The sequence below is a fragment of the Vicugna pacos genome, chromosome 27, assembly GCF_048564905.1.
Source record: "Vicugna pacos chromosome 27, VicPac4, whole genome shotgun sequence".
In the NCBI taxonomy this organism is placed as follows: domain Eukaryota; kingdom Metazoa; phylum Chordata; class Mammalia; order Artiodactyla; family Camelidae; genus Vicugna; species Vicugna pacos.
The window spans coordinates 21,769,052-21,792,816 of record NC_133013.1 but is presented as its reverse complement, the minus strand read 5'-3'; the positions used below and the strand labels follow the sequence as shown (position 1 = coordinate 21,792,816).

General features: G+C 45.6%; 1 protein-coding gene and 1 long non-coding RNA gene across 2 annotated transcripts in view; both read left to right on the top strand.

Annotated features, from left to right (window-relative positions):
• The window catches only part of ABHD17C (abhydrolase domain containing 17C, depalmitoylase), a 45,811-nt gene that overhangs the window by 2,598 nt on the left and 19,448 nt on the right, over window positions 1-23,765 (top strand). The gene's annotated exons all lie outside the window — the stretch shown is intronic.
• On the top strand, window positions 6,232-7,238 carry LOC140689841 (uncharacterized). The gene is made up of 2 exons (XR_012064978.1): window positions 6,232-6,385; window positions 7,048-7,238. It is a non-coding gene; the product is annotated as an uncharacterized lncRNA (long non-coding RNA).

The following is a 23,765-nucleotide window of genomic DNA, read 5'->3' as shown; positions in this document are numbered from 1 at the left end:
AACAGGGAAGTACTTAGGATTCAATATACGTTGTTTGTCCATGTTCTCCTGAATTCCTGAAGGACTTCGTCTGCATGATAGCTTTTTGAAAATGGTTTAGGCTGATGCGCCTGTACCATACACAGATACATTGAGTCAGACTCTACAAATAATTAAAAGCCACCTGTTCCAGTAAAGAATTTCAAAAGTATGTGTGTCACACACAATAAATAGAATTTGCCGTCAGTAGAAGTATTAAAGATAAGGGTTGGCATTAGATCTTTTTAACGTGAAACATTACAATTCTACCTTGAGTATGTTTTATGGCAAAATTTCTGTAGAACACAGAAATTCTTATACGTGGGTATCTGGATTGGAATGAAATCATTTCAGATGTAAGACTAACCCTTTGCCCTGAATATGCAGGTGTGTCTGTGTTACAGCATATGTGAGGCATAGTTATTTCCTGGACTTATTTGTCCTATTTGATTTAATTAAGGGCATTGTTTCAGGTCAGGTTAAATTTTGAACTGTCTAAACTTTGCCCAGGATTTATTTAATTTTATGCCAGAACTCATATCTAGATTTCTTCACCCATAAAATTGGTTAGAATTTAAAGGCTAAATGAGAATCTTAGGATTTGAAGAAACCTTACACTTCCTCTTGTCCTGTGCTTTTCAAACTTTTTTGGTTGTGAGCCCACAATAAGAAGTGCATTTTACATCTTGATCAAGCACACATGTACGCATCTGCGTCTGTATATCTGAAGCAAATGTCTCACAAAACAGTATTTTTTTCCTGTGGGCAATACACATGGCAGATTATGTTCTGTTCTATTTCATATTTTTTTAAAAAGAAGAAAAAGAATGCTGGTTGTGAACAACTATATTTATTTCTCAGCTCATAGACACTGCCCTCGTCCAGCCTCCTTCGGCAGAAGCCTGCAGAAGGTAATTTCATAGAGAATTAGCAGTCGTTCCCTTGGCTGCTCGTTTCCAGTGTGCCGTGCAGTCCTGTTTCTCAAGAGGTGCATTTGTGTGTCTTGGTTATTCTGATAGGAGTTCCTTGACTCTGAAGCTGAGCGGTCCCTGAACCACCTTCCTTCAGCCTTTCCCCTCTGTCTGTTCTCTGTAGCTTTTCTGCTCTGACCTTGCCTGGAACAGGCCCTGTTCTCTGTCCATTTACGGCTCCTTTCAGGTCACTGCCACCGCCACGGTGCCTCCCACCACAGGTACCCGTCCTTCTGTGGCTGGCTCAGGTCCTCTCCCCCACCCTGTCTTCCTTGGGGGCTTTTTCTTTTCCCATCTCCTGGTGAACCACACTGCTCAGGACACTGATTAGAGTGCCCTCCTGTCCTAAATCATCTGTCTTTAGGTCATTCCCCGAGGAGGACTATGAGGTGTGTGTGTATCAGTGCTGTGCGTCCTCAAAGTACGTGGCTCAGTGCTCACCCTCCCTCCTCATGCTCACGTCTGGCCTTTTGTACGCGCCCCCTTTCCATGCCCGGAAGTCTCCGTCTTGCCTGGATCCTGAGACCCTGGGTGTTCCTGTGTGCCTGGTGCTGGGCCTGCAGTTACCACATCGTCACCATGTCCTGTTGTGTAACTGCACTCCCACTAAGTTGAAAGGGCTCCTTGTCTTCTGTATTCCCATCAGCTGGCAAAGTGCCTTAAAATGATAGGCACTCATTAAATATTTGTTTAATGGGGTTGCACATATGGCTGCCCCCTAAATAAATGGGATAGATTCAAATTTTCCTAAATTGGAGTCTTACAAAGAGTTATATCTATTTTACCACTAGGGTTTGTTGTCCATGGGCACAGCTATAGGCCAGGAGGAGGGTTGTGATGTATCCGCTCGAGGTCTGGTCTACTTTGTATCCATCACACCATGGTGTTGACAACACTGAAGTGTCTGTATTGAAGGGAAGAGTGACAGTAACCCTTTGTATTTCTCTTCATGCTTTCTCCGTTTTCTGTCTGTGACAGCTCCTGTGCGTGCTCTGGTGAGCTGCCCACTCCTTGATGGAGGACTTCAAACAAATACTGCCTAGTATTTCCATGGGTAAAGGTAGCAAATTTCCTAAGGGATGAGCAGTAGAGTGGGCAAATAGTCTAAAATAGGGTTTCAGGAGGAAGTAAATTTGAAGGCAAGAAGGTCATTACTGTTTGGCCAATAGATGATTATTTGAAAAATGGTGTAGAAGAGAGGAAGGGTTTGAAAGAGCCAAGAAGTGTGTGGACTCAGCATGGAAGAAGTAAGTTGGTATCTTACTTGGTTCTGGCTGCTATTGACAGAGTGACTTACAAACAACAAAAACTTATTTCAACGTTCTAGAGGCTAGAAGTCTGAGATCAGGGTGCCAGCGTGGCCAGGCTCTGGTCAGAACCCTCTTTCTGGATGCAGACTGCTGACTTCTCATTGTATCCTCACATGGTGGAAGGGGCAAAGGAGCTTTCTTAGGCTGGTTTGTAAGGGTACTGATTCCATTCATATGGGCTCCACCCTCATGACCTAGTCACCTTCCAAAAGCCACACTTCCTAATAACATCACCGTTGGGGATAGGTTTGGGACATACACACACACACACACACACTATCCAGCCTACCAGCACACACACACACACACACACACTCTCTCTCTCCAGCCTACCAGCAGTTGGTATTGAAACAGTGAGAGAGACAGTCTAAGCATGATGGAGGGCTCGAAGGCTAGCGCTTACGTTGGTGCCACTGATTAACTTTGTAAGTATGTTGTGAATCCAAGCAATTGAAAGAATGAATTGGAATCACTTTCCTTTGCGGAAAGGACACTGTAAATCAGGGTGGCCTTATTAAAAGGTAGTATTATAATCTGAGCAAGGGGGTGTGATTCATCTGTGGGGGAAAGGCTGCCTGTTGGTTAAGGTGGGAGCAGGTGGATTAAGTCTCCACGCGCATCCCCAGGGGTCCTCTCGAATATGAGCAGCTTCAGACTGTGCAGAAGTGGGAACTGTGATTCAAGAGGGAGTGAGTCAAGCTGATTTGAAGGTATTAACCCAAACAAGTAAATAATGGAGGGAATGAGGTGTGGGGGAAGCCCTAGAGAAACAGGGGCGTAGGGGAGTTTGTGATTCAGTGCATTGTTAGTGTTTACCATTGCCATCCACAGAAGCTGTTTGATGCAAAGACTGTGGAGGAGAGAGGCATTTGGTAACATTGGTGGAGAAACACTGATCCAATCAGAAAAGGCAAATGCAGAGAGAAGATGATAAATAAGAGCTTTGAGTGCCTAGGTACGAAAGGCAAATTACAAAAGACTTAAGGTTTCATTCACTCATGCAGTCTTTCAACCAGTAAACCATTAACCATTGAACCCATGTGTATCGATACTGTGCTTGTACCAGACACTAAGGTAGGTTCCATCCAGTATCGTTAATCTCAAACTGTTTCTTTCTGTTGGAACCGAACGGACTGGATTTTAGAGGCATTTTGAGTATGTAACCGTGTGGTGCTCTTTCACGACTTCTGCATCTGTGATGCGTAGGATCCAAGACTGGAACATCCCTACGTCATGGGAAGGCTGCAGTAGACACCCTCAGGTAGTGGGATCCTTGAGGAGCACCTTCTGCTGGTTGTGAATGTTCTTTGCAGTTAAGACTCAGGGTGAATTTCTCCCGGGAGCAGCAAGACAGTTACTCCTTTCCTGGGCAAGCTGAAGTTAATGACCTAACTTCTTTGTTCTCAGTTGTCTCCGAGGGAATTCAGTGCTCAGGATTTCTACCTGAGTTCGACTGGTTCATGATTAAGGACAAGGAGAACAGAATGTGTTAGGAATAATGCGTTACGTGAATGCACAATGATCTTTCTAGAATGGAAGTAGAATATCAGCTTGCAATTCAAGGCCGTCGGCATGAGAATATCCCATTAGGAAGAATGTAACTCTTAAGAACAGACTTGTTGAAACTGATGTAGGTGAAGTGTGTTTTGGGGGTTCCCTTAGAGTCTTGTTTTGAATGTCCCCCCTCCCTCCAGTGCTCTCTCCTGCCTGAGCCTGGTTCTTCAGGCTGCCCTCCCTGTGCCGGCATGCAGGGTTTCTCTCTAGCAGAACCAGATTCCGAGCTGTCAACCCCCACCCCACCAAAGCTTCCTTACCCATTGGTTCTAGTCTGAGGGGCATCCTTTCCTCTAGTAACCCAGGTGCCAGAGATCTGACAAGCTGTTTCATGTTTCTGTGTTAACTGGCAATAACTCCTTAATGTGTCTCGTCTTCCGAGCATACTTGTTATTATTTAGAGCAATCTTGGAGGCTCAGTCTTACCGAAAATTCAGTCTGAAAACTCTACTGGCGCAATGGCGTATTAATGGAAGGAGCACCTGCCCACACACCCCATTTTTGTTTTTATTTTTCCTGAAGAAGTCATTTCAATGACACTCTCCCGAGGTCACTTACAGCATGTCCTTAAGGTCATCCCAAGCTTCTGCTACTGCTTGTACTCCCCCCCCTCCAAATTTAGTAACTTCTCTACCCAGTATTGTTAACTCTACAGAAGACTCCAGAACGTGGCTTTAGGAATTTTACTGTTCACAGTGGTAGCAGATTTACCTTCTTGATTGGATTTTGCTTAAGCCAGTGTTGAGGCCATAAATCTGTTTCACTTTAAGAAGCCTTAGGTACAAGGATCCAAAGTCTCAACACAGATACACTTAGGAGATCATTATTTGGGCGTCAGAATGATGCTTTCTTTTGCAGGATTGCTTTAAATAATAGGCATACTGATTTGTCTAAAAGATTTAATTTGCGAAAATTAGATGAACACAAAACCTTTTGAACCCGGGGGATGAGTTCTGATGCCAGCACTCCCTCTAATCCATGACGCCACGTCGCACACAGAGGTGCGCCGCGCGTCTGGGCTTCGCATTCTGTGGTTTTAAAAGCAAAGGGCCCAACTCCATGACTTCTGAGGTGCCTTCCTGATGTAAGGCTGCGTTTCATGACTTTTCAGGGACACTGCCTCCTGTTTTTGAATTGGCTTTTCTTGCCTATGCTGGGAAACGTGGTGGATTCAGTCTCTGCAGTGGATCTCTGCAGTGGCTGCACTGTAGCAGTCCTAGGGAGATTTTACCGTGTGTGTGTGTGTGTGTGTGTGTGTGTGTGTGTGTCCGTGTCCCTGGCGTAAGGTGTGTTTATATGTGTGTGTACGCATGTATACATTTATTCACATGTGTGTGCACGTGTGCATGCAGCCAGCACTAGCCTAGAAACATCCGGAAGCTACAGTTAAAAGGTTGGCCGGATACAGTTGGTTAAGAGTTGAAGAAAACAGAAGGTTAGGGAAGTGTTTTTGGTACACTTACATGGATGGCTTTAGTCAATGGTCTTTGGTGGCCAGGAACCCACCAGCATAGACCAAGTAGGGGTAGTTGTTGAAAAGACACAGCCTCTCATACCTGAGAGATCCCCAAATCTCAGGGGGCCTGAAGCTGGGAACTCTGTAAGTGGCCGAAGCCCTCGACCCTCAGGCTCTCAGCATCCCCGTCTGGGCTGGTGTCTCCCATCTCCTTCCCTCTGCTTGCCCCGTCATTGCTCTTTCAGCAACAAGCCTCTGCCCTACTCCTGGTCTCTGTGCATCAGCTCACCTCCAGATCCAGCTGTGCTTACCCCTGACCCAGCTGCCCTGGAACTGACCTTCCGCCGGCCTCTAGATACTGGGTTCCCACTCCTGATTTCCCCTTTGTATCCCGGGAGAGCTCCGGCGGGGCCAAGGCAGGGTTCGTGAACACAGCTTCCTCGTTAGGGGTTGGGAACCAGGTGGGAGCAGCCAAGAGGAGGGGCTGTGGCCGGGATGAGCTTCGCCCCACGTGTCCATCAGTGGGCACTTCTGGGTCTTGGTGCCTTGCCCGGCTTCCACTCGGAGAGGTGTGCACAGGGCAGTCTCCGCTCTACCCAGCCCCTGTGAGCCACGGAGTGCGTCTGACAAGCGAGCATGAGCCTTGAAAATAGACCATAATTAATAGACCTTAAACCAGGTCAGTAGAGCAGTGACCAAGTCGTTGCTTTGTGACCAGCGTGTGGCTTCTTTGTGAGCCTGGAGCTGAAAGGCTGTGAGAGAATAGGGCTCTCCTCTCGTGGCCTCTCCTGTCTGTCCGCAGCGGACGCACCATCCACCCTGCGATGGGGGCTGCCATGGAAAGTGGTCTGTGATGTCGAAAGAATTCTGAACCGCCCATGGAGCACAGGAGAAGGGGAGGGGAAAAAAGGGGTGGGGCAGGGGCCCGACCCAAACTGCAGGGACCCAGCCGACTCCTGTGTCACCGAGTTGGAAGAGATCCCCAGCTTGAAATGATTTCATGATTTATTTCTTCATTTAGATGACTTACAGCCAGAACTGATTTCTGGCTCTTATGTCAGCGCAGCTCAGGCAAGGTTGTCTCAAGGGTAACCTGGGGAGGAATGTGCCTGCCAGCCTTCGCTCTCTGGTGCTTTTCATGGTTATGGGCAGGGATTTTGGAGTCAAACAGACCTGAGTTTAGGTCTTGCCTGGGCCACTTATTAACTACCTGGCTGCAGGCAAGTTTCCTAATCATTTTGAACCTCAGTTAAAATAATAATGGTGGTGGTTGTAGAGCAAAACTGGCCACCCCAAAATATGTCTCTTAGGCTTAGGGATTATTTGAGGCAGATTTTAAGAAACTGCAGACACAGGCGGAGCTTTGAAAACCGAGTAGAAGTTACCCTTTTGTAAGAGCCATTTACACGTATGAGGGAAATTTCCATTTGTAAGGGTGTCTCCCACGCTGGGAGAGTGGGGGGCGACCTTCTCTCTACCAGCTCTTATCAATGCAGAAGGCGACTTAACTCTGCATAACAGCCTCACCTTTGTTTACGGTGCTTTCTTTGGTAACTTCCCAGAGTTGATCCCTACCACCGTCTTGTTTTTTTTTGCTTTAGTCTAAAGACGATGTTTAAGGTGAGGGCTTCTGCCATCTCAGAGACTCAGTTTTCCTGGTCTTTCCTGTGTAAACATGTTATTAAACTTCTGTTTGTTTTTCTCTTGTTAATATGTTTTATATAAATTTAATTATTAGACCAGCCAAAGAACCTGGAAAGGAAGAAGAGAAGACTTTTCTGCCCCTCCGTGGTAGTAATGATGATAATGACAACATTAACCACCTTACGCCAGGTCCTCCAGCGCGATGCTTTGCACACGGCGGAAGCACAACAAATGGGACGTTACTGTTGTTTAGGAATAGTAATAAAATCGTTTCAGCTATAGTAACCAAGTGCTCAGCTCATGCTGTAGACCAGACGCTTAGATCAGAAGATATTAAAGAAATTGCTTCCTTCCTCACCCCGTGGATATAAATAATGCCCAGGGCGGGGCGCGCTTGGTGGGTGTGGCTACTGAAGAACAATGAAGCGGTTTTCTTTTCATTTGCAGCTCGGGGGAAGAAGGCTCTTTGAATCTGCTCCTCTGGCCTGAGGGCTCTTTGGGCTTTGGGGAGTGGTCTGCATTAGTATTTTAATCCAATAGCACATCATCTACCGAGGTGTTTATATCCCCAAAGGAGACCTTAAAAGGAGGGGAAACCTCACCTGTAATCCAACACCTTGCAATTACTTTGCAAACCCTTCCTCTTTTGTTCCCCCACCTCTGCCGTGCTCTTTCCAGGCCTAGCTCTCAGGAACCGAGCCTGTGTTCTGGCCAGAACCAGAGACTTCCCTGGGCATAGAGTCAGGGGTGGAGAGGACGAGGAGGTGAGACCCCCCTCCCACCCCACTGTGGACATTCTGGTTGCTCTTTACTAATGGGATGACCTTCCATAGATAGGCTTGTCCTTTCTTCCTAAAGTTGGCCAAGGGACCTGAATGCACACTTCCTCTTAAAATATGAATGCCCCCGTGATGCCTGGTACCTCCGATTCCTGTTGAGTTTTCAAGGCTCTGTGAAATGGAGCCATTGATAACTTCCACAATATTGATTTCCTTCGGAGTGTTAAAGGCCCGGAGCACCATGATGAAACTGGAAACCTTTGTTTCCAGGAAGTCTAGGTCATCCACATTCATCGCCCAGACTAATAGTTAACTGTTGCTTATCTCTTACTTGCTGAGTCGCTGAGCAGAGCCCTACCTGGAGATTACTTGTTAACTGAGCACTGCGTACATTTTCAAGTGGAAAAGGAGCACAAAGAGCCTCCAGTGCTGATGTGCCTCCAGTGCTGATTATTAGTTTGTTCCTTCAGTTTACATTTTTAAACAAAGTGAAATCTGGGCAGTTACGTCAGGGGGAAAACATGAAGCCAGCCTGTATTCAGAATATATCCACAAAGAGTGAGTTCCCAGGAGGTAATTATAACTCTGCGAGCTAACGCCTCTGTTATTATGGTTGGTTATCAAATGAGAATTCCAACTTACCCAAAACTGTTTTCGGTGATTGTCATGGAATGACCCAAACCGTGTGCAGTGATTATTATATTGACTGCAAAGGTCTATAATATCAGAGCAAGATTCTCGTATGATGGTTTAACTCAATCTGATTTATCCCTACTGTCATAAATAATGCGAGAGTGTCTCAGAATCTCTGTTTTTGGTTGCTGTGTTAATGATTACTCTTGTCCCTATAACTTGTAACATTTCCACTTCCAGGATTTTGAATTATGAAACACTCCTTGACTTAACCTCATAACCTGTTGGATATGCTGAATTAACAAATGTATAAAGGGCCTGCTATGGGCCCTGCGTTCTTGCAGAACAGAACAAGCAAGCAAAATCCTTGCTCTTGTGAAGCTTCCATTCACAAGTATGCAAATACCAATGAAAAAACAGTGTTTCTAACAGTTATGTAAGTGATAATTGGTTAGAATATGATACATGTTATAGAAAAAGAGAAAAACATAAAACAGGGTAAGGCAGTGGGAGTACTGGAGAGTGGACATCTGGATTGCGATTTTAAAAAGGTGATTACAATGTGCTCTATCCAGAGAAAGAGGACTGGCCCAAAGCGTGAGGGGTTTGCCTGGCGGCTGTGTGCAGGAGGGTGGGGACAAAGGCGGGTGGAGTATGCTTGGTGGATTCCTGGAACATAAGGGCACAGAAGTGGCTGCAGCAGGGCCTATCACATGCAAAGGAGGGGCAGCATAGTGGGAGAGGAGGACTGGGGGTAACAGGGTCGGGGGGTGGGATGGGGAGATCATTTCGTGCCCTGTGGACCATTGCAAGGACTTCAGCTTTTATAGCATGAAACGGGGGAGCCTTTGGAAAACTTTGGGTAGAGAAGTGACATGATTTGATTTAGGTTTCTGAAGGATCCCTCTGGCTGTGTGTTAATGATACGTTGGAGGGGCTGGTGTGCCAGGGGCAGAAGGAGAGAGACCAGTTAGGATTCGCCTGCACTATTTTAGGTATGAGATGATAGTGACTCGCACCACGGTGGTGGTGGCAGCAGAGGTGGTGAGAAGCGCTCAGATACAGATGTTGTTTGTAAAGGTAGAAGCAACAAACAGTGCCCAGTGGGGACGGGGACAATCCAGGCTGACTCTACTTGAGTAACAGGAAACCTAGAGTTGCAATTAAGATAGTGGCTCAGACTGGGGGAGGGGGTAGACCAGGAGTCTAGCTCTGGATTTGGTGAGTTTGAGATGCCCACCAGACTTCTAAGTGGGGATGTGGAGTCGGCAGTAGGGTGTGAGTCTGGAGTTCAGGAGTGAGACCTGGGAATTGTCCCGTCAAAGAAGGAAAGCAATTAAACAAAAACAAGCTCGGGAGAACTGGCATTTTACCTGGCATAGCCCTGCCTCTGCCCACACCCTTGCCAGCATCACCTGGTAGCAGCCTCTTGAGTCTGTTTATCTGGTTCACCAGGCCCGGGAACGAACCCAGTACGGGAGGCTCTGGTGTTCCTGTGAATGACCGGTCTCCCTGGGAGAGAGCACCTTGGTGTCAGGTTGTGTGTGTTCTGCTTGCGGAGTTGTGGCTCTTTGGTCACTTTCTGCCCCGGGAGAGTGACCCCCGATCTTGCCTGTGATCCCTTCCAAGGCACCCGGGAGGGCAGCACGTGACACCGCAGCAGCCCTCCTGTGTGCCGCCGCCTCCCAGGGGCCCGTCCTCAGCCTGCTTCTCGGCTTCTGCTTGAACGTCATCCGAAAACCCTGATACTGACTCAGTATGGACCAGCGTTTCTTGACGTGTAAGAACTGAGAGCACCACGGTTACTTTCCCAGGATTAAGTGTGGTGAAGATTCATTTTAATTTGTTTAACCCCTCCTGCCTGTCTGTTTCCATATATTTTCTCTCTGAACTGAAAATGGGACAAGAGTTTCTTGGGGAATTTTGTAGGCATCTGTATCTTCTAAAATCCATTCTTCTGTTACTTTCAAGTTATGCTCCCATCTTCACATTTACTAAAGGGCTGCACAGTTAATTAATTAACCCCCCAGACAATTGGAATCTGAATCTCTCAGGAGTTGTCTCTTCCAATCAGCAGCACTTTTCTGGAAAGCACTGCTTGGAATGAAGACTGCTCCCTGTAGGTATGCTTGTGAAAGAAAAAAAAGTGCCTTGGCTTTTCTGTGTCTTTACCTGGAATGCCCTTCTCCAGCCAGCAGAGGCTGCTCAGCATCCTCCCCCGCTTCCCCCAAGAGCTTTGCCAACGAGGCGGCCGTCCCTTCCTCTGCTCCCGGAGCTCTGTTCCAGCTCTCATCACCTGGTTTGTGGTTTGCTCTGGCTGTCTGACTCCTCTGCAAGAGTGTCATCTCCTTGAGGACAGGCCAGCTTCTGGCTCTTCCTGGACTCACTCAGACCCCAGTACAGTCCCCCTTGTATTGTACAGAAGGCCCTTGAATGTCAGCCAAAGGAATGGGGAGAGTCCCCTTTGTACCGAGGGCTCTTTCTTTTCAGGTTCGAGATTCCAGGGTCTTACTCTCCTTTGGTTGAGCCTCAGGTATCTGTGGCCACCCTGGCTTCCTCCTGGGTTGGGTGTAAATGTGGAACCCCAGCCCAGGGGAGAGAGGCAGTAGGGTCCTGAGAGCTGAGTAAGGTCCTAAGGGACTGAGAGCATCCCCCTCTCCCTTGCAGCCCACCAGCCAGTCCTCCAAATGCCTGGCCTCCCTTCTGCAAGACAAAGCTGCTTTCTTCAGAGACACCTGCCTGTGGGGCCATTCCAGGAAGGGTGACAGGAGTACTTGGAGGAGATGGGGGAACAACGTTTGTCTTTCTCGTCGTTTATGGGGCAAGAGTGGGTGCAAGTCCGTCTACTGTCAGCGGAAAGCCTGCAGTCCTCCGCACGTGTACTGACAGCTGTCTCAGTCTGACGTTTCTGTAAGGCTTGAGAAAGGCGGTTGTGGTGCTTATTCCTGAGGAATATGAGTGTATTTCATGTCAGTTGACGATTAGAATGCAGAATTGGAAAAAATATATATCTGGAATGCCAATGACTGCCTTTGCCTGTCTTTTGCCTTCATTTCCTCAGGCCCTTGAGACCTCTACAACAGCTACATTTTTTTCCCCTTGCCGTGTTGTTTGTTTGTTTATTTTTTATGAGGGGGAGGTACTTGGGTTTATTTATTTCTGTTTGGAGGAGGTGCTGGGGATTGAACCCAGAACCTTGTGCGTGCTGAGCATGCACTCTACCGCTTGAGCTATACCCTCCCCCCACTTACTTATTTTTTTAAAAACTTTATTATATGCAAGGCAAGTAAAATATTAAAATAAACCCCATGTCCTTATCACCCACCTTCAACACTTATCAACATTCTGCCATTCTTGTAGCATCTGTACTTCAACCCACGCCCCATCCCCACTCTTTTATTATTACTTTTGTATAGGTCTTTAAAAAAAAAGGCAAATTTTGCATCATTGAAATGCACAAATCTTAGCTGTCTACTTTCCCAGAAATATCTTCTTGCTCTCTGTATCAGCACTCAGGCATGCCGATGAGCTGGCTGCAGACACAGGCTTCTCTTGGTGTGCTGTGGGAAGTGTCACATCACTGGAGTAGTGAATTGTGATGTGAAAATAGATTTAAGGGAGATATCAAGTAGATTTAATACCAAATAGTTATCAAAGGAAAGGCACTGGAGTCTTGGCCCTTGTTTTCAACGTCTGTGTTGTAAGGATAGACAGACAGGTAGATAAGTTGGGAACCCCTGGGGCGTGTCCAGTTTATCTAGAATTAGTGAAGTATAGTAGACAGATCACTGGCCTGGGGCTAGGAGGTGTGGCTTCTGGTCAACCACTGAGATGTGCAGCTATGAGGCTGCGTGGATCGTGAGGTAATGTCTTTGGGCCTCATTTTCTCCACTTATAAAAAGGGGGCTTGCATTCAATGTCAGTTCTGGTTTAGCATCATTCCTTGAATGTTTCCTTTGTGCTAAGCACATTTCACACATGACATTATTTTAATCATCGACATATCAGGGAGGTGGGGACTGTTGCTAACTCCATTTTAAAGATTTGAAAACTGAGGACCAGGAAAGATGAATGACTTGCCCAGGGTCACACAGGGTTAAAAGGTGAGCCAGGATTTGGACCCACGCAGCCTGACTCTAGAGCTCCTGTTCTAAAAATCAGACTATATTCTCTACATTAGGAGTTTCCCAAGGTGATGGGGTGGGTAGAGGGTGAGCATCTTGGAAGATAGTCAAGACTGTACATTGAGATGCAGAAAGAAAATACCAGAACTTATATTTCTGCTCATTATTTATCATTTTTCAATGTATATTTTTGTTTTAAATGTTCATAAGATTTTATATGGTGTTTGAAAACTCTAAGATATATAAATCTACGTCTACACACAAATCAGGAGTACATGCTCTCACTTTTGTGAAGGATACCTGATGAAAGGTTTAGACACCGGTGCTCTAGATGAATACTGTTATTCAAAATGTTTTGGATTTCTCTTCTCAGAATTACAGGATCTGAGCATGATGAGAAACTAAAAATTTTGGAAATCACAGTCTTTCAACAAATTGAGCACCTGATGTTGAGGCACTGTGCTGGATGCTTGGTACATTCTTCCGTTGTCACCTGATCTTTTATAGCATCAAAAAAAAATCTTCAGTTTGCATTTGAAAGATGACTTTGAGTACTCTTGGAGAGGTGAACACTCCCTCCCTACCCCCTGGAATTCTGCACTTTTTTTCTAACAGTATTTTGAAGACAAAAAATGCCTCCTGAATCTTTGGAAATCAATTGAAAGGAAGAATAGAAATGATTCTTTTCTACCAAGAAGTCCACTCATTCCTTTCAGCACTGGGGTCGGTTGGTTCTCACTGCTTTGCCTTTCGTTTTGTGGATTCTGATGAGAAGGTGGCTGAGCATTAGCAAACAGAAGCCTTGATAGCTTTAGTGGGCTGCGTGGTGCAGAGCAAGGACAGTACAGCCACAGCCAGACTGCCTGGGTTTGAATCCTGCCCACCCTGGTTGTTCCTCTGTGCCTCAGTTTCCTCTTTTGTACAGTGGAGAAATTGCAGTAGTATATATAGTAGTGTTTGTTATGAAAAATGAATAAGTAACTGTAAAGTGCTCTGTGTAAATTTGATAAAATGGATTTTTAAAAAGCTGAAAAGAAAGAGGGAAAGAAATGAAAAGGTTTATAGTAGATAGCCTTTAAGGATTTGAAAAATAGCAACCTGTTGACTTTCTGAAGGATTCTGTGATCTCCAGAGCACTGTCACATACACTGCCTTGGTTCCTAAGAGCAGTTCTGTGAGAAAGATAGGACAGATACTGTGGTCCCCACTTGACACACTAGTAGAAGGAAGTCGAAGTAAAGGGTTTACACCCCCCTTTTGTGGCTGCTAAGCGGTAAGTGCAAGGCTTCAGTGTATTTTTTCTGACTTTAACATTTTTCTAGGGCTGCCTCTTTTAATTTGTTGCCAGTAGTAGCCAGCTTTCTAATGATTCTGTCAGTCTATAAATAACGCAGTTGTGTACAAATGATCCGGCAACATAATCTCTCCCTATTTGACCTCTTTTTATTTTTTAAGTGCAATTCAGTTTTCTTTCTCATTCTTCTGTTTATTTTCATTCCTGAAATTGGTTTTAAGGAACCATTTGACCTATTTTAAATAATGGAGCAGTGTTTTATTCCTGAGCATTTTATGTTGGACTGGTTTTTCTTACTGAATTGCAGAAGTTCCTTTTTTTAAGATGGGAAGTGAAAATACTTAAAAAGCCAAGTGGCACTTCTGGGCCCAGCTTTGAGGATAACTTAAGAAAGGGGTTCTTTCCCTCCAGGAGCTCACACTATCACCGCCGATGGTTTCCTGAAGTCATGTACTCTCTGAGGATGTAGGGTATTTATCATAACCAGCTGCTCAAGACCCTGGTACTTGGCAGTTTTCAATAAGGATTTACTGACTTCATCCCAGACCAGACTCTGCACATGCATCTGTCTCAACGGCATGGAACAGCAAGTAAAATAAATTCTCTGACCTTGCTGGAAACCTCTCTGTTTCCCGAGTTCCTATCAGGCTGCAGGTCCATTACAATTCTTTAAAGTGAGAGGATGTCTTTAACCCTAAAATGAGAGGGCTCTGGCAGTAGAAGGGTTATGTCCGGAGTGTCTGTAGGTTTCTTGGCAGAATGGATCCCTGGTGTAAGACACCATTCATAAGGAAAAGCATCTTAAATCCTTCCCTTCTCCCACCACCCCACTGAAGTTTAGTGCCCTTGAATTATAGCCAGAGATACTAAAGGGCACAGTCATTTCTCTGGTTAACTGGGCTGTGTTCTATAAGTCCACTGTGTTTATCAATGGATTTTAAGGTGTTAGCCCTTCTATTACTAGGTAAATCCTTAGGGTATACAGTCAGATGACCCTTGTAAGGTATGTGAGAATTGAAGTGATCTGGTGGATCCCTAATGCCAATCTATTTGATAAAATATGAGCAAAATGCATAGAAACAGGTTTTAAGATCCTTATTTGGCAGCCTTTTCAGAGCAATTAGGGTTGAACCTGAGTAGGAAGCCCCACCTTCTCCCCTTGTCTTGGTTCCTGAGGAGCTTAAGATGCACAGAGTCCCTCAGTGGTTACAGTAAAATACTCAGATGGGGTCACACACACCGCAGGGAAAGGCCACTGCTGGCCTAAATGAGCCACCGGCTGGTGGCATCATCATCACGTGACACAGAAGTCCACGTGGGTGGTCTGTCAGGAAGGTGGCTTGGGTTAGGAGGGTATGGTTGTGCTACAACTGAACATTGCCTTCAGAAACATTCTTCACAGCCTCATCAGAATTTTTGCCTTGTTTCAGTCTCTTGATGGATTTTAAGATCCTCCTGTCAAGTGTTTTTGTTTGTTTGTTTTTCCCACCCAACATGCACGGTTGCCAAATCAGGTCTCTAGTTTGTACTTTAATTTTTTTTAAAAAAAACCACCTTTGAATATTTTAAAAACATTTATATGAAATTTCTCCTTGTATTTTTTTAAACATTTTTTATTGAATTATAGTCATTGTACAATGTTGTGTCAAATTCTCCTTGTAATTGTAAGCCCTATGCTTGGCCCATCAGTATCTCCTTGCCACTGACCTTGTTAATATTCAGTCTTGAGTTTTAGATCAGATTCTTAAATGTAATGACTGCAGATTAGAACCTGGTGGCTTGGAGGACCGAGGCACCGGTCCAACACAGTGCCGTCATTGTGCTCCAGCTGGAGCTGTCGTTGGCTTGTGAAGGACGGAATGAGGTAGAGGAGGGGGTAGGGTAACTCTGAGAATTAGTCCGGATAATGCCTGCATTTCATTTCCTCACTCAGTGATGGCTGGCAAGATACAGGGTAGGAACCACCTTCCTCATTTCTTAAAAGAAAATGCCATTGGGGTACTCATGGAGAACATGCTGCAATAAATACAGTAGGATATACCATTAGGCACCGAGAGATGCCAGCCTGCTGGTAAGAACACTTAGTGATGAATGACATGAAGGGTGAGTAACAATTTAATGACGGATTGTAACATTTTTACTCAAATAACACGCACACATTTTTACTCAAATAAACAAACAGAAGAGATGATGGTGGAAAGTGGTTATGACCCCTCTCCTTCCTGACCCCCAGCACCCAGGAGCAACTTTAGACAGTATTGTGTGTGTTTGTGTGTGTGTGTGTAGTTTGGCAGGAGGTAATTAGATTCAATCAATCAATCAATCAATGGAGTGCTAGGATTGAACCCAGGACCTCATGCATGCTGAGCATGTGCTCTACTACTGAGCTATACCCCCTCCCCCAACTTTAGACAGTATTTACTGACTTTCTGCTAAGAAACATGGCATTTTTTTAAGTTATCCAATCCCAATGACTTTTTTATTTGATATGTTTGGTGTTTGATGGTTATTTTTGGTTCTTTGACAGCGTTCATGATTTTTAAGTAATAAACTTTACATCTGGCTCCATCTGCTTTAGTCAGAATCTGAACTCTGTTCACCTACTTCCACCCTCAGCTCTCAGTTCCCGTCAGCTCAGCCTTTACTCCTATAGAGTCTAGGTTCTGTTGTCATAGTTCTGAGCATGCCTTCTGTTACACCAGACTCGGATTTTCCCCTTTGTCTCTCATGGTCTCCGTTTCTTTGTCTAGTTTGTTTGAAGTTCTGGGAGGTCTCTTCAACTTTATTTTTCTAGCCTCTGAGTTACATTTTCTATTTTAGCCATCATTTTTCATCTCTGAGTTCACTTTTCCTCTTTGATTTCCCTTTTTCATAGCATCCTGTTCTTGTTTTATGGCTGTATTTTCTCAGATTTGTGTGTAGCCTTTTTTTTTAATTGTAAGTATTTTTCTTCTTCTTCCTTTTCTTCTTCTTTTTTCTTTTAAGTCCTAAATACTGGTCCTTTACTTGTCTGTTCCTCTGAGGACACATTTGGGTGTTTTGTGCCAGTAGCTTGCCTTACATGTTGGTAGTGTGATATAGTGTAGCTTAGTGGTTAAGAGCTTGGTCTCTGGCTCAGATGCAGGTTGAATCCTTGCTTTACCTTTTGCTAGGTATAAAACACTTTAATAATAATAATGGTGGTTAGAGGAAACCTGCTAGGCCTGTTGAGGATTAAATAAGTCAGTACCTGGAAAGTTTTTAGAATTGTACTAGGGTTTTAGTAGATGCTCAGTAAATGTTGGCTGTCATCATCATCATTTTTGGTCATCTGTTGATACTGAAGAAGGACTGAGTAATCAGGTTGGGATTCCTCCCCATGGTGTGAGCAGATCTGTTCCTCCCTCAGCCTTGCTCCTGAGAGCGAAGTCAGCCTGGGCTGGTGACCTAACTGGCAGGCTTTGTTTTGGATGGAAGGAGGTCTCCAGTGCCAGGATGAGGATGACTTTACTTCAGAACACCAACTAGAAGTCTTAGCTCACCCCAGAGGCCTTTAAACTCTGTGTTAGGGAGGGGAGTAGATTGTGTAATTCCTTAATCAGACTTTCTCTAAGTTACCAATTTTTAGTTGCATGCAGATTTTGAGCCAGAGGCCTTCCTGAGATTCGGATGACCTCTGCCTTCCCTGAAGACCTCTTGGGGTGTATTCTGGGCCGCTCTCTCCACCTCACATCTCCATTCTCCTCCAGTCACTAGAAATGTACTGAACTCTTCTGTCTCTTGACTTAGCCCCATCTTCCTGTTGTCTCTGCTACTGGGGACTTACTTCTTTCTGAACGTTTATACTTCTTTTTCAGTAGAGTTGGGTTGGTTGGGAAGCAAATGTATGGGCTTGGGTCCTCATTTTGAACTAGAATCTTCTTAATTATAATTTCATAAACCAGTATTTTTCCTTTGAGTTACCAGCGTTGTTAACCTGGGTTAGTGATCAGGGCTTGCCCGTCTCACCACCCTGGGGACCCCGCTCACTTTGCAGCCCACGTAAATGGCCCTGTGCACGGCGGGGGCGGCTGCAGGTGAGCCTCCCCACAGCCGAGACGCTCCTGTAACACTGTCAGCGCTGACAGCCCTTTCGGTCTGACTTGGCATCTAATAGTGCGGGAACAGACTAGATCGCGTAGTGAGGGCCTCTGCTCATTAGCTCTCGTTGAGCTGCGTAGTCCAAGGAGAATTTCCCATGGGTCACATCACACTGGGGGCCCCAGAAGTACATCCTACCCGTGTTCCAGAGTTGATCGGACTCGGCCAAGGCGCACTCAGGGACCATCATGAGACACTTCATTGTCAGTGAGAACTATTAGGTAAAGCAGATATTTGCATTATTATAACACGTTGTCTGCATGTACGTGAATTTCGGAGAAAGCCAGATGTAAAGGTTTCTCGAGGTACGTGGAGTCACCGCAAAAGGAGTTGAGTTGACTTTGAATAGTTAATAGTATTTGTACCCCAGGTGAGGCGAACCGGATGTGGCCCCGTCAGGGAGGCCTGTCCTCTTGGGTTATCTGGGACTCTAAGGGCTCCCACCCGCTCAGAAGGCATCTGGTGTGTGCAGGGCACTGCTCAGAGATGGGGGGACACGGAGTCCACAGTCTGGTTCTAGACCACAGAACGTCAGAGTGGCCTCGTGTGCAGTGTCTTCAGCACTAAAACTTACAGTTTATGATGAAATGTTTCTAAATGTTTTACATGTTTTTCCATCCTAAGCAGAAAATACATCCTCCTGATGATGCACTGTCATCAATACGGAAATTGGGTATCCTGCTGGTACAGTGACTTTTGATTGATTGTTCGATTTATACCTTGTCTAGAATGTTCTGTAATATGTAAAGGGAGATAAGGTACAATAAGGGGGAAATAAAGGCATGGCTGGAAACATGAAACGGAGCCAGAGTGAGATTTAAAAGTCCCTTCCACGGGGATCTGCTTGCTGCGCACTGTCTCCTGGAGTGCTGCCCTCAAGCTTGGTGGGGCTCTGGGGGTAATGATGCCCATACTCTAGGTTCTCTGGAGTGTTTCCTTTTCATCGTGTTATTATTTAAAATATTTTTCTTTTTGTTTTGAGTGGGCTTCAGGGGGGGAGAATAGAGAAACACGCCTTCACTTCGCCAGTTTTGATAACAAGTCCCATTATTGGTCTTTTAAATCCTGTACCAAATAGTATTTCCTTGTTAGCTTAGTTATGTAACCACTGTTATTATGTTCTCATACTCTAGTTTCTTGGAGAATAACCAGAGTCAAACAGTCAAAAAGAATTGAGACAAAGAGGCACAGAGGTGCAAAGGGTGATCCTGACCAGCACCGGTTAGCCTGGGGGGAGCTTCACTGAGACGTGCAGGTGCCTACTGTAGGTTATAAGGTTATAGGCAAGTAGGGGACTCAAAAAGAAACAAAACCCAGCTAACCAAAACTTGCCCAGAACATTTAACGCATAGATACAGAAAATTTTCTCTGCAGTTTCTAAGAATTAACAGACTCTTGGAAGAGAGGTTATCTACAGCGTCTCCTTCGTCAGACATTCTCCGAGAGTGATGGGCTCTTGCAGACGTGGAAAGGCTGTGAATTCCCGCTCCCTGCTGTTAGCAAGTGTGGGCACCTCCACAGTCTTTAAGCTCGGAATTCCAGACGTTAGTTTAGCATCGTTACAGACTTGGCTATCTTGATGGTCAAGATGGTGATGGTGATTTTATTGTTATTTTTGCCTTTCAATACCTGGTTATTTCATCATTATTTTTTTACCTAGCCCATCATTGTGGTTTTCATTTCTCCTTGGTTCAGGAGTGGTATAGAAAGATATTCACTTGTAGGTAGATTTAATGAACTAACTTCGAGGACTGTCCTTCCCTCTTGGTTAATTTGCATCTGTTTCTGCTGTTACTTGCATTGTGGTCCAAGGCTGTGTCACAGCTTTCATTTACTTTGATCCCCCAGATCAGTCCCTTTTCAGAATCTACAGGTTCTTTCCTTATGTCTAGTGATGTGGTTTTCCTCTGATTGCCTGTTCCTTCAGTGCGTCTAGAGTGGCCTGGTGTTAAGAGTTGAGTAGGCTCTGTCAGAGGTTCTGTGGTTCAGATCTTGTGGTCCAAGGTAGAGTGCAAAGTCAAAATATTACTGACTCATTTGAAAATGTTCTAGTGCGTGTGATGAGCTCCTAAGGAGACTTGGTCTTGGTGTCTTCTCCTGAACTTTAATTTTTCCTTCTCCCTCGAGGTGAGACATCTAAATAAATGGCTTAATGTGACTCGGTGCTTCCATTTGAGCAGTTAGCCAGTGGAGGGTGTGTTTATAGTATTTGGTTATTTGAAAAATTTGAGTTGAGAAATTCAAACTACCTGGTTGTGAACGGCAGGTGACACCTCCCATCTTCATTGCACCCTTGCTAAAGAATTGTCCTCTGCACCTTAGCTAACCTCTGTCCCAGAGTTGAATAGTCCACATTCTTCTGAGTCACTCCCAATCCTTTAACAATCAACGCCCTAATATAGCATTCTTTTAAAAATTAGAATAGAGGCAGTCCCCATAAATAGAGATAACTTTCCTGAGATAACTGGCAAAGTACTGGGGGAGAGAAAGCAGGGAGGAAATGAAAGAACACACGTGGGAACAGTGGTCCAAAGCATATAGTTCCCAGGTCTGTGCACAGTGGGGTCTGAGTGTTCCCGAGGCCCATGGAACCAGTGACTGGTCTGGCAACATGTGTGCTGATTTCTGCTGCACCATGAATTCTGGGGCTTCCTGGTAAGGTTTTGGTGCTTCATAAAGATAATAAGTGTGGAGTTAGGGGAAGGACTGAGTAGCATCCTTAAGTCCATTGGTGAAGGGGGGGGTTCATAGGTGCCCGCACTCCTGACTCCATCTGGCTGTCAAGGGACCATGTGGCTGCTGCCACCCCTCTCTAGGGCTGTTGTGGGGTTCAGAGCACAAGGGTTAGCTTTGGAGGCAGGCATCTTATGTGGGTTTCAGAGCCAGGCTCTATCACCTACTAGCTCCACGGCCTTGGGTAATTCACCAAACTCTAGTAACTGTAGATGAACGGAATTGATAATTGCACCTTAACTGCACTGTTCAGGTTTTTGTTAGAATTACAGGTAAGATATGTAGAGATCATCTTCATCATCATCTCCATCATCGTTGGCCACAGTTCATCCTGGGTCATCCCCTGTGTGCAGAGCACCTTCTGGTGATGAGCAGGAGTGAGCCCCTGCAGTTCAGGAGCTCAGACATTGTGAAGCAGCCCCCAGTGGTTCCTGGCTGTTGTTCACAAGTACGTGAGAAGTCAGCCTCACCTGGAGTGGACAACTCTGGTCTGGCCTGGTGGAGTGTGATGTGCGACCTGGTAGGGCTGAGCCTGCGGGGGAAAGTGGCTGGAGGAGGCCGATGTGAGCCTAATCCCCTTGGAAAGTGAGGTCAAGGGCCCTGGGCCCACAAATCACACATCCTGACTCTTGATGCTCCGTGAAAATGCCTGCAGGCATTGAACATGTGGGGACATGTGCACCGAGGTGATCTATTTGTCTTTGAATTTCTGATCTGTCGAGTGAGGGGAATGAATCAGGCAGGGGTCTGCCCCCTTCAGATCTTTAAAACCAGGCATTCTTACTGTAGAGTAAAGAGAGCGGACATAATCCGACTGTTAGACTGTAAGCCCCACGAGGGCAAAACTCAGATCTTGCTTGTTCGTTCTTATGCCCTCAGCTCACGTCCCCTCAAGTACAGAGAGGCCCCCTGGTAATTGTTCTTTATCTCTAGTTCCTCGGAGGCCCCACAGAGAGAACCCAGGCCGCATGCATGTATGTAACCAGTGGGGCAAAAAAAACCGCTCAGCTAAGGTATTTTTTATATAATACACAATTCAAATGTTCATTTTATGAAGATGTATAACCTTGCCCATAAATTTGCTTTGTGCCAAAGAAGTAGCAAGTTTGAAATGGTAATAAAATCTTAATATTTTCATAAACATTTTGGCTTTACTGTTTCACTTTTTTTTTTAACCTCGGGAATTCTGATAAATTGTAAAAGAGGGTGAAAATAAGCTTCTTTTTCAAGACAAATGCTTACAAACAGCTACAGGATTGAAAGCTTTTTAGTATTTTATAGATTTATATCATTTTGATTTCTTTTAAGTTTGGAGTGAAAAAAACAAATCTTTGACTAACTTCGTGATTCTGTAGTAAAAATTCTCCTTTCCCAAAGTGCCTTGACTTGATGGGAACTCACAAACCATGGTAAGTTGTCAACAGGAAGTCAGATGTATTAGAAATAATAATGTAGGAACATTCCAGGCCTGAGGAAAGAGATTTGAAAGTTTAATAATGTTAAAGTACCCATTGGCATCTGGAGTGGAATTTTAGAGAGACTGGGCTTAGAAAGGGGACAGAACCCAGCCAGGGAAGCCAGTGTAGAGCAGGGGACCGCTGGAAGGATGGGGTGATAAAAGCTGGGACAAGAGAGAATCAAGGTGACAGCCTAGGAGCAGACGTGCGGAGGTTACAGATCAGCCTTGCTCAGAGGAGAGGAAGACATTTCTCATGCTCTGAACAAAGGAAAGGAAGATGCCCCCAACAGCGATTCCCAGGAGCGTGGCCGGAGTTAGGGGCGCCCCTGTGTCTGAACCCCCTGACTCTTCTTTCATCTCCCGCCCTTTGTTGCAGCACCTTAATCCCAGTGTCTGCCGGTGGGTCCTTAAGTCCCCTGCCCCACCTAGCACATGGGACCCACTTCTGGTGGCCTGGCCATCTCTGCCCTCCCTGAATTCCTGTAGGATGGGTGAGGAGGGAGATCACCGCCACCAGGCTCCTCAGTGTGTGTGATAAATGCACCTTGTTGATACGAGTCTGAAGTTTTTGCAGTGACAAAAGTTTCGTTTCAGAACCAAAACCTGGGTCCATGTCTGTGCCTGTTTGAAACACCATCGACATGCAGCTTGTAGGAAGTCTCCATTTCTGAAAGGATCTGAAGTAGGAGACACGGTGTTTTCTGTTCCGCCAAAGGAAACCACAACCCCTCAGGGGAAGAATGCAAGACACAGGGGTCGAGAGTACAGATTGTCGTGTGGACTGGAGAGGTGAAAACCTTGTGAATTTCTTGCTGGAGAGCACGTGTTACTGCCGGCTCGTGTGTCCTGCAGAAAGAAACTGGATCTGCTCCTCAGGCCTCTGCATCTCTGGTTATTACATTAGACTCCAAAGACATCAGAGCAGGTTACAGTGAAGTGTGTGGAACGGGGTGTGGCTAGCTGGGTGTTTCTGAATTATTAACGTTATGGTACACAGTGTTCTTGGTGGCCAAACAGAGGCTTCCTGTATACGATAAATAAGGACGCGGCATTTGCTTCGATAGGTTTATACGCTATGTAGTGTTCTAATTAAAATACAGTGTTGACGTTCCTGCAGGGCCGTCTGTCAGACTGACTTGAGAAGGGAAGTGAAGACTCGGCGTGGATAAGACCTCTGAGTCACACAGTCACTGTCTGCTGCTTGGAGGCCACCAGGCTGGACCTGGCGCACACAATCCCAAATCCTCTGTCCTTGACAGACTGATGGAGGGGGCGTGTGTGATATTTTAGAATGCAGCCGACTCCTTTAACAACTGCCCTTGAGTGTTCAAATATAGAAATTGGAATTCTGTTCCGGTGCTACTCAGACGGAAGTTGCTGCTAGAGGAAAGGTGTCTCCACTGCCGCCTCCCGCCCTGGTGTCCTTCCGTGATGCTCCTGAGGGAGTCCTTTCACGTCCAGAAGAGAGAGAGGATGGCAGACCGGTTGGGCTGTGCTAAGGGGTGGTTTTCCTTTGTTTTGCTTTAAAAAAAAAAAAAACCCAGGCAAGGTGGAGAGGATAGCAAGGTCTTTGTGACGGGGAGGTCAAACGGATGCTTCGGTGAAATAGGCCTGTCACATGGATCCCAGCTTCGGAACCGCCACTCAGCCCCCCAGAAGCTTCCGCCTCCC